At 41.9% G+C, this 10,993-nt stretch overlaps 1 pseudogene; it reads right to left on the bottom strand.

Moving 5' to 3' along the window:
- Positions 1-9,965: 9,965 nt before the first annotated feature.
- On the bottom strand, positions 9,966-10,065 carry LOC113341104 (annotated as a pseudogene).
- Between the last annotated feature and the right edge of the window lie 928 nt (positions 10,066-10,993).

Genomic DNA, 10,993 nt, shown 5'->3' on the forward strand with positions numbered 1-10,993 from the left:
TCCACGTGAGAGTCGAGTAAGCAGGCGTCTTACAAACAAGCAATACAACACTAGTCCTTCTGTAAGCGTGGTAGGCGAAGGAGGAAAAAGTAAAGCTCCAGCAATGGAACGACAACCCAAGCGTGCGGCTCCGGCACACACGACCTCGTCTCAAAAAGGAGCGGGCAAGACTCCTGCACAAGACACTGAAGATGCAGGCTTACCATTCCTCATGAGTGAAGTAATGGAACTCTTGGAAGCGTGGATTCAAGACGATGCTATCAAGATGCCTCCTATCAGACGCCCACCAACTGAGAAAGACATGGCGGACCCCAAATACTGCCACTACCATAGGTTTGTCCATCATCCGACCAAACACTGCAACAAGCTGAAACAAATCTTCAGAGAAAAGATAGAGGCAGGAGAACTCCAGCTTGGAAACGAAGGTGTTAATAGAGATCCTCTCCCTATCAGGAACTGTCTGTTCGCAAGATTGTACAATATATGATGGAACGTTTGTGCGAGATTTTATATTTCTCCAAGGCGCAGCGTCAGGACATATTTCCAGCCCTCAACCGCGTTGTCTCATTCAGGCGTTTGTATCTGGAAAATGAAGCGGTCTCGAAACCTCGGTCTTTACTGGAAGATGCGAGAAAGGGAAACTGGGGACTCCTAACCGTCGCTCGTTTAAAGGATGTTGAGTTCGACAGCACATTGATGGATACAGTCTCTGAATACAACATCATCACTGTCAAGACCTTGAAAGCAGCAAGGATTTCAAAGCAGGAAGCTACCCGTATCCCAACTGTGATTAAGAATCCAGAGGGAGAACTTGGAGATGCATATGGATACATCGATCTTGAAGTCAAATTGGGTGAGGCCTCGACGCAAGCAAGATTCTACATAGTCAAAGAGCATCCCAATTACGACATGGTCCTAGGGCACTCTTGGATACACGACAACAAGGCAACACTGGGAGTTTGTCTTTTACCAGCTCCGATACCCGAAAGGATCTCCAACAAGTCGTCTGGACCTGAAGACTGTCTGTTGCCGCACCACCCGCATCTTGCTAATGTGACACGACTTCCTGGAGAGAGCCCATCAGCATACATTAAAAGGTTCCGAGCTCAAGTAAGTCTCATCACGCAACCCTTTTTGCAACCAATTACTCTTCACTCTGATAAGTCCTGGAGACTTGCTCCAACCAACAAACCAACCCCGGCTAGGAGATGTTAATGGGAAGCCGGCCCCTTCAAACGTTTTATCAAGAGCCTAGAGGCTGTCTCGATCAAAAACGATAAGACCAAGGTCCAAGTATCTTCACGCCCAAACCCATTTTGGATTGGAGTTTTGGTGACGAAGATAACTACATTCAAGGTTGGGAGCATGACAGTGAAAATGACCACTCCACCTGCCGAAAGGGAAGATGCACCGTACCTGGTAGCAGATGTTATCCTAGGCGGCTACTGCAAGCTCATCAACGCTGATAAATAGGAAGGCGTAACAATTCACTCACGATGGCTCAAACCCTACCGTACTTAAGACGATGTGCTACCACTTTCCAGCGTCCTCCACACTTTAAAACGTTGTACTATTTCCTTCAGCGCGTTTCTTTTACAATTTCCTTTTCATGCCGTACTTGTAATTCCTCCATAAAATGATTGCAATACTTGCATTCATAATTAGGGTTTCAATTTTCAATTTTCAAATTAATCGAAATATTTTCCATCTAGGAATTTCTTTACCCCTATAGAAAGAAACAAAGTCCTGAGTCAGCCTAAATCATCATTACCCACTAGAGCAGGCCTGGAAGGAAACCCTAAACAAACATCTTGTATTCCCTGGAAGATATTGGGAAAAAGAATGTGTGCGGAAGAAGGAAAATATTTCGGGCCATTTACCCCAGCAAGACGAGAGAGATCTCGCGTCAGGAGCATAGACAGGTCTGTGGTGTTTCATTATCGCATTCTCTTTTTCATTGCAAGAACAACATATTATGATCGCATCCGGTATATGGAAGAGTTACATCAAAAAGCAGTGTGAAACCCTTATTCAATCAAGCAAGTAAAAAAGGACCTTAAACTCAGCCGCCACTGAGTGCAAGGAAAATCTTCACAAATTACGAGAAGAAAAGCCCAGAAAAGAAGAAAAGAGAAAGAACATGAAAATTTAGTCGTCAAGAAGATTGGTTGCGTCTCCACCACCACTGGATCCTGCTTCAACATCGTCTCCATCGTTGACCGCTACTGCTTCTTCCTCTGGATCATCCTCAGCTTCCACTTCGGATATTTATGCAGCAACGCTATCTGCCTCAACAGCATCAACAGAGACCGCTTCCACATCTTCCCCAAGAGCCACGGCAGCGTTGGCAATTGTGTTGATCACTTTCAGACGCTCAGGTTCTTCTGTGTCAGAATCGAGGATTATCACGCCATCGTGGATTGGATAATCACACTTGTCTCCACCAAGAGGCCGTTTGTGTTCAACCCTCCGCCTCTTTAACCGTGCTGCAAACCTCTCAGATCTTGCGCTCGTTGGTACTCGCAACGCTTCATCGCGCCTCCATTGCTCCTCCATGTCGATCGCAGATGAAAGGGAACAGATACATCCCCTGGCAATACGCATGTGCAGAATGGACATCCTCTGTATAGCACGATCGACTTCACGGAGTGGGAGATCGATTTTAGCCATTACTTCCTCATGTGCACCAGCTTCCTTAGGCTTGTTGACTTCAAAAAAAATTCTGGTGAAGTTACAGAGTGATCATCACCAACCGCTTCCATGATAAACTGCGAAGGAGAAGAAGTTATGGTTACAAAAAAAATCATCATCAGAAGTCAATCAGAATATCGGTGCGCGGATCAGTACCTGAAATATATAAGAAAACGATTCTGCAATATGAGACGTCCTTAGAATTTTCTTTATATTTCACGAGCTAACAGAATCCCAGGGAGAAAAAGGAGTCTTCCTTTCCACCTATAAAGGCTGCTAATTCGGGATAAATATCAACAATACTTATCGGATATATTTGAGAGAAGCCACCATCTAATGGAAGGGAGTACACCCAGTCCAAGAAGCGGTCCAAGCTCTGTCCATATATGTGCGGAAGAAACCAAAGGGAACCAGCTCACCTAACCAAATCCTGCTTCCCCACAACCTAATCAGGTTCGACCAGCCAGACAGCACCTGACGATATTTATCTATGCGGTAAATGCGTATTTACTTTAGCTTAATCATTTCAGTATACAAATTTGTCACAATCTCATGCATACCCCACAATAGTCTAACCATTATGTGCTAGGCAGGGGACTTAATGTTGATGGTGGATTTTTTTTAAAGGCTAAAATTGTAAAGGCCGAAATTATGCGCTAACATCCTGCAAAGGGTAAAGCCACTGATAAAATGGTGAATACTTCTTCACTTCGCTAATTTACCTAGAATGGAGCATTAGAAACAATCCCATGTATACCCTATAAATTTATAGCATTATCAATTAATGCATGACCAGCCTTGTATTTCCTGTTCCACTCTCATTATTAGTGCGGCATGACGACTGAGTGTTGCTCTCAGCAGAGCAACACGAATCTCCAAGTGTAACTAATGAGGCATACACTAAATACCCGTACAGGCTACAACTCTCGGTGTTATACTATCCCGATCGAGCATCTGGACTATCTACGTCAGTCTTAGAAATAATCACGACCACGCAAGATTGGCCACATGATTTAACCAGCCTAGACGATCCTCAGAAGGAGCAGACTACCACTTTAATGACCACCAGCGGGCCCGCCTATGACCTGGTCGGTCGAATACCTACCATGCCTCCCAAACTACCACCGAACACCAGCCTGAAGTTGGATGTCCAGGCTGGTATGGAGCGGCTTGGAGGAGACGTGCGAACAAGGTCGCCTATGGCAGTCTCAAAATCATCACTTCCGTCCAACATCACCAGCATGGTTGGACGACATAGATTGTCCCATGGCCGGATTGACAAGCATTGTCCTGCACACCGACGGGTCCCTTTACGCTTGCATAATCGATCCTCCCCTAACCTAGATACAGAACTATGTATGGTTGCCTGAAGTTGGTCCGGCGTGAAAGCTTAAAGGGTCGCAGGAAATTCCACTAAATGTCCCAAATTGATCACGACCATCCAACTTCACCGACATGATTGGATGGCTTAGATCGGACCCATAACCACCAGGCAGGTATTGGCGTGTTCACCACCAGCCCAACGTGGTCCCCACATGGTCGGCCTCCCCAAAAGAGAAGCGTGGCTTGCCAATTCGTCCAGCCAAGGCAGCGTGGACGTGAAACCCTAATTAGGGTTTGCGACACATCACATGTGTCGCAAATCAGTCTCAACCATCCATCTTCGCAGGCATATATGGAGGGTGTAGATGTAGATTCAAAGGGCCCAGAGCATGTCAACACAATCACCGTGGGCTAATCGGTCAAGACCAACTATGGTTGGTCGTCTCGATTCGTGCGCCCAAACTAGGCATGGCCACGCGTTTTCAACTGCAAATCGATCTCGACCACTCAAATTTTCCGGACAAATTGAGTGGCTTAGATCACATCTTCACGGGATAGTAAGGTACGGACCAGTACACTGGCCTTCCGACTGCACGCCTGACTGATCGGCCAAGACCGACCATGGTTGGTCGTCTCGAAACACGCGCCTGAAGTAGGCACGACGTGCGGTCTTCAATTCCTTTGCGGCATGGGATTTCTGTCGCAAATCAATCTCAGCCGCTCCACTATGCCAGAAAAATTAAGTGGCTTAGATCGCATCTCCATGGGACAATGAGGTACAGACACCTACATCAGCATGTCGTCTACACGCATACCCAATCGTCCCTGCCAAAAACGTGTCCCATGCTTGGATTCGACCAAGCGAAACCCTAATCCGACGGTCGCAGATGTGGGTCGCAAGCCATCTCGTCCGTCCAACTTCACCAGCTTGGACGGACAGCCTAAGACAAGAGTTAGGCGCTCAGTGAGGCATCACCACGATCACCGTCCACCACTCTTCCACAAAAAGTGATCGACCAAGTCAGGACTTACCTGTACAGCCTCCAAACGATCACTCGAAGATGGCTGGACATGATGCTATTTTAAGATGCTTAATCCGCGACTTATTCCGTTAAGCCTTAAAACAGCGATGCTTCACACATGCTCAATATATTCGATGCATTACCTGCATAAAATACACACGATACTTCACAAGTATCGACTTCCTAAATAACTTAGTTATTTAATCTAGCATCGCATGCTACTTTTTGTGGGTCCCACAATCCACACATTCGAGACATCAAACATGTCACAAACTGGGGGATACTTACTGGGGTATTGGTCTAGCGGTTTACAGCGTTCAGTGCACAACACTCCATCACAAGAACGTGTCAGGAAGACATGGACGGTTAGTGATGATGGGAGAAGTGGGCAAGACTGATCGTGTGACACTAACACACGCAACTCCACTATTCCATCACTCCACTTTCTCCACTTCCCATGAGAGATGTGGGTTAGGCTCAATGACTTGTATAAATAGGTTCTCCTCCCTATTTCCAAGATAGAACAAGACAACAGAAACCAAGTGTTGATACAATCTTATTCAAATACCAGAACTAATAGATTACATTCTGTAAGCCAGTTCAGTTTTCTGATACAAGTCATACACAACCAACACCTTCACAATCTCAACACCTTCTTCGCTTCCCTCCCTAAGATCAACCCCATCTCCTTCATTTTTTGACCGAAGCAAGTCTGGAACGACCATTTCTTGGTTTAGGCCAGAGTTGTACAGATTGATTTCTCGAATCATAAGAACTCCCGTACAGTGCATTTGTTTAGGGTTTAGATTCATTTCTCATCCACACATCCCAAATTATCAAAACCAACAGAAATAGTTTTCACCCATAAACAGAGTGACAGCAACCTCATCAATCTTTGGGGAAAAATCCTTTTTGAGAGGTTCTTTAACGCGGTTCTTCATGAGAGCAAGGTTACAGTTAGCCTTTTCCAACTCAGCTTTTACAGCATCAAGACACTTAATAGTTCCAACAAGTTGCTGAGAATCAATGATCACCTTAGATTTAATCTTCTCCCCAATATCTGAGTAAGAAACAGGAGATTGAGGAAAAGATCCTTCAACTTAAACAAGGGTTCCATTCTCTTTATCAAACTCAAAGTATATACCATTATCAACAAAGTCTTCAGTCAAGTCCCATGAAGAAGAAGCCATTGATGAGAAGCCTAGAGTGAAAGTTTTAACAGAATAGGAAGGGTATATAAACATATTTGAGGGAATTAGGGTTTAACGGTAGGTATAAGAGACTAAATCCAAAACCGTATATGTACCCTTATGAGGACCCAACACAAAACATGAAGCTTTTGAGAGACAAGAAAAAACTAACAAAAGCAACATAAAAAGATGATAAAATACTCATGTAAAAGTATGTGACTGATTATCCATCTAAGAATGATAAGAAAATAGCTAGATAATCACAGTTACTTTGTACAGAGTATACCTATTCAATTCTCACACAACTAGGATTTTTGGTGAGTGAGATATCAACCTTGTGATTAATTCGCACAAGTATGAGCATTTAGCTCATTAAATGACCATTGCTTTTGTTTAGTCTTCCTTCTTTGATTATCCCTCAGTTTAGAAGAATACAACATAGCTTGTTATGCATATCCTTCTGAAGGCTTTTTATGAGAACTAAATTTGACCTCTTGACATTGGTTCAAGTGGATCAGAATAGATGGGAGTCCATTTTCTAGATTTAGATTTACCAAAAGCATAAAGATGGGGAATACATTCATTAAAAACATAAGAGTTTAAATGGTTAGAATGTACCTGTGGTCTGTGACGACTTCTAGCAAGAGATCCATGTTTATAAAACTTTTGGTTTTCTGTGGGTATTTGGTTCAACGCAGTAGTCGATTGACTATTTGTTCAATTGACAGTTGATACAAGCAAATTACGGAGTTTAGAAATTTGTTTCTTTCTTTCAAAACAATAGATAGCATAGTGATTACCTTTTCCACAGAAGGTACAGGTTCGTGGAGGTGAAGAAACAACAGGCACTTGTTTAAACTTCATAGACACCGGAGAAGATTGTAAGTTATGAAAACTTTTCTCGATACAATCTTCATCTGGAGAAACTTTCATTCTGTACAGTAACTCATGAGAATTAGTTTGTGCAGAAGAATATTTCTTTAAAACAGAGTTTTCCTTTTCCAAGGACTTGCACTGTCCATGGCCTAAGACAAGCGATGCTTCAAGTTTCTCCTTCTCAACAAGTAGTCTGTCTAGATCGGATAAATGCGTCTTGATCAAACAACTTTCTCTAATTGAGCCTTCTTTGACCAGCTTTTCAAGATCACAAAACTTTTCACGTTGTGTCCAAAGGCGAGATATTCTGTCCAAAGATACTTATATATCTAAGGAAGAGTTTGGGATGGGTTGTACGGTTCAGAAACGTGTAAATAAGTCGGCAAAGAGATTATTGTCGTGACTTGCACGGAAAGGAAGATAAGAATTTTAATCGGGATTTTTAGGTTTTCGAGGGATATAAAAGGCGTTTTCGAGTCCCAGGGGGAGGTATGAAAGTTTCGGAGAAGTTAGGGGAAGTTTAGAACACCACAGAGATCAACAGGAGGAGTTGCAGGAAATCGAGTTCTGCTGGTGTAGAAGGAAGAACACGAAGAACATTAGACTCCCCAGGACAGTCTTTTATTCTACAACATACGCCTTCTGTCGTTTCCTGTAACAGTTCTCTGTAACAGTCAGTTTGTAACGCCCGTAAACCGTTGCAAACTGTCTGCTTAACTAGTTTTCTCTTGTTTTTCACCCTTTTGAGCTATGAAAACCTATTTTGAGTATGTGAATAATATGAGGAGCTAACCCCCTTAGCCGAGGCGACGGAGGAAGCCATTGTTCCATGAAAAGTGGTATATTTCTATTTTAATTAATTCTTGCAATTTCTTTTATGATTATTTGCATGTAACTAATATTGGAAAATTGATTTTTATTGAATGATTGTGATCCGTTTTGATGGAGCATGCTTAGTTTAAGACTTTTGATGTTTCATGCTTGATGTATACAATTGTTACTTCAAAAATCTACTAGCGGCAATATATTAGAATCACTTTAAACGCAAAGAATTGCATGAATATTGATTAGATTAAATCACCTAATTGGTCAATGGTGGAATCCTGAGTCTCGGTGCTTTTTATAATCTTGATAACAACTTCATCTTGAGTTTTATTTTAATTCAAGTCTAAAACAAATCTTCACAAGTCTAAGTGAACGACAACTTTACTACCACTTTCTACAACAACATAAAAACCACATCAATTTTTGGCGCCGCCGACGCGGATTTCTGTTTAGGTTAGGGTTTTAGATTTATTTTAGTTTTGTTTTTTTTTTTAGTTTTATTCTTCTTGTTCTATTTTACGTTTTTGGGTATTTGTCTATTTATTGCAGGTTTTGAATCAAAAAGAAATTGGAGACTAAAGACCTTGGGGATTGAAACAAGAGACAAAGCGAAAAGAACTGAAAAGAAGAAAATTTTATTTTTGTTTAATTTTTAGGATTTTTTTCCTTTTTTAGAAAAAAAATGTATTAGGGTTTATTTTAAATTTTTTGTAATTTTTCTTTTCTTTTTGGACACTTTGGACTTTAAACTCTGGGACATTATTTTAAACCCTACAGAAGGGTAGTTTAAATATAAACTGTGTGCAGAGAAGGACGGCGATTACGATATCGCCTTGGCCCCTCGGGTTCGTACATGACATAGGAGTCGTGACCCGAGTCGACTTCAGCGGTTCTTCGCCCGTCTGGTACGGGAGGTAAGTTTTTTCGAAACACCCGCGAATCCCCTGTCAGCGGGTTTACTGTATTTCTTCATTTGCATATATGTTGAGGACTTGAAAACGGCTGCTTTAATTTCCTAGTAAAGGGCAAGGACTGGCCATACAAGATAAGGGTTCAGATTTCATCACCGTTCTCTTCTTTTCCGCCTTAGGAAAACGAAACCAAACGCGAACCTAAGCCTAAAATTTTGACTAGAACGAGACCTATAGGGTAACGAGCTTAATAGGAAAGTCGTTCGAAAAATATTGGTTACTCTTTTGAGCATACTTCGAAGTTCATGATGGTTTTTGTGAGTTGAATGCGTGACTGCGCCGCCTTGTAATACCGGTGAGGCCTTGGGTATCAAAGCTCCACCGAGCTTCCCTCGCCTCTATTCAACTTACTTTGACTCGGATTGATTCCAGAGGGGTTTGCTCAGATTGTAACGAGTTCCTTTTCGAAAAAATAGAAGCTGGTCTAGAAACAATCTAAGTGGATCCATCATGCTTTTTGTTTGCTAGAAATCAATAGGTTTGATTTGGTTGAGTCAGCCTTGTTTTGTGATTGCATAGAATTCCCCACCTTATTCTTTTGCATGCCTGAACGTAAAAGAGACGCCCTAGGTAGATTTGTTAAAGAAAAACCTAATAGTTCTAAGCGTCTCGATTACCTCAATTTAGAAAGCCCGATTCTTGAAGATTCCGTTTTTGAACGTCCGTTTGAGGAGAAAATCCCTGATATTCCAATAGTGCCAGAAATGGCAACTTTGAAAGCTTTGTTGAACCCTACTAGGACTACTCGTCCCTCGTGTATCAGGTTATCTGAAACTGAAGCAAATTATGAACTTAAGCCTGGAACCTTACAGTTGCTCCCAATATTTTTAGGGAAAGAAAATGAAAACCCCTATTTCCATGTTAGGGACTTTGAGGAAATTTGTAGTACCCTAAAAATTAGAAACCTTGATGATGATGCTTTGAAACTCAGGTTATTCCCCTTTTCCTTGAAAGATAAAGCCAAATCGTGGCTATATAGTTTGGCTTCCGGATCAATTGAAACATATGAAAACTTACATCTGCCTTTTTGAACAAGTTTTTCCCTAGGCACAAAACATCGTCTATTAGGACGCAAATCTGCACATTTTCTCAACAGGAGGGAGAATCCTTGTATAGGTATTTGGAAAGGTTCAATGATCTATTAGCCCAATGTCCTCATCATGGTTTAGAAAAGGTTAGGTTAGTTCAGATCCTTTATGAGGGTTTAGATTATCCCACTACAACCACAGTAGAATCTATGTGTACAGGTGGGTTTGAAAACCAAACAGTTGATGGCGATGACATATTTGCATGAAATCGCCGAAAAGACCCAACAATGGGTAATAGGGGACCCAGAAAACAATTCTTCTAGGCAGAGGAAACATTAATAGGGTAGAAGGAAACTTTGAATCAGATGCCAAAATTGCTGCTATAGAAAAGGTTAGAAGCTTTAGAAGTGGGTCACACTAGTGGTAGATTAGAGCCTTTTTGGGAAGGCCAGAATAATGAAGAGCAAGCCAATGCTCTTATAATAACACTAGATTCGATAACCGTCAGAAGTTTGACCCATATTCAGAAACCTATAATCCTGGTTGGAGAAACCATCCGAACCTTTCGTGGTCTAAGGGCCAGAGTCAAGGTCAGTTTAGTAATTCTAATGCTCCCAGGTTTTGGTTCAGATAAGAACTCTTCAGGTCAGTTTCAGAACTCTTTAGAGAATAGAATGACGAGCTTAGAGGAATCTTAGTATATTAAGAAAGAGCCAGGATATGTTAGCACAGAGCCAGGACATGTTAGTAAAGAGCCAAGTTAGTTTTCAACAGGAAACCAAGCAGAACTTTCAAACTAATGCTCAAACTCTTGCTAAGTTAGAACTTCAAGTCGGTCAAATAGCTAAGACCTTAAGTGACAGAGATAACAGAAGGTTCCCTAGTCAAACTAATCCAAATCCTAGAGGAGTTCATGAATTAGGTACAAAATCATCACATCAGTTGAATTTTGTTAGAACCCTTAGGAGTGGTAGAGTAGTATACAATCAGGTAACCATGCTCGATAGTGAGCATACTGTAGTTCACCCCTCAGGACCAACCATAGCTGAGGAGACTGATAAAGTTTC

The sequence above is a fragment of the Papaver somniferum genome, unplaced genomic scaffold (genome assembly GCF_003573695.1).
Source record: "Papaver somniferum cultivar HN1 unplaced genomic scaffold, ASM357369v1 unplaced-scaffold_24, whole genome shotgun sequence".
In the NCBI taxonomy this organism is placed as follows: Eukaryota; Viridiplantae; Streptophyta; class Magnoliopsida; order Ranunculales; family Papaveraceae; genus Papaver; species Papaver somniferum.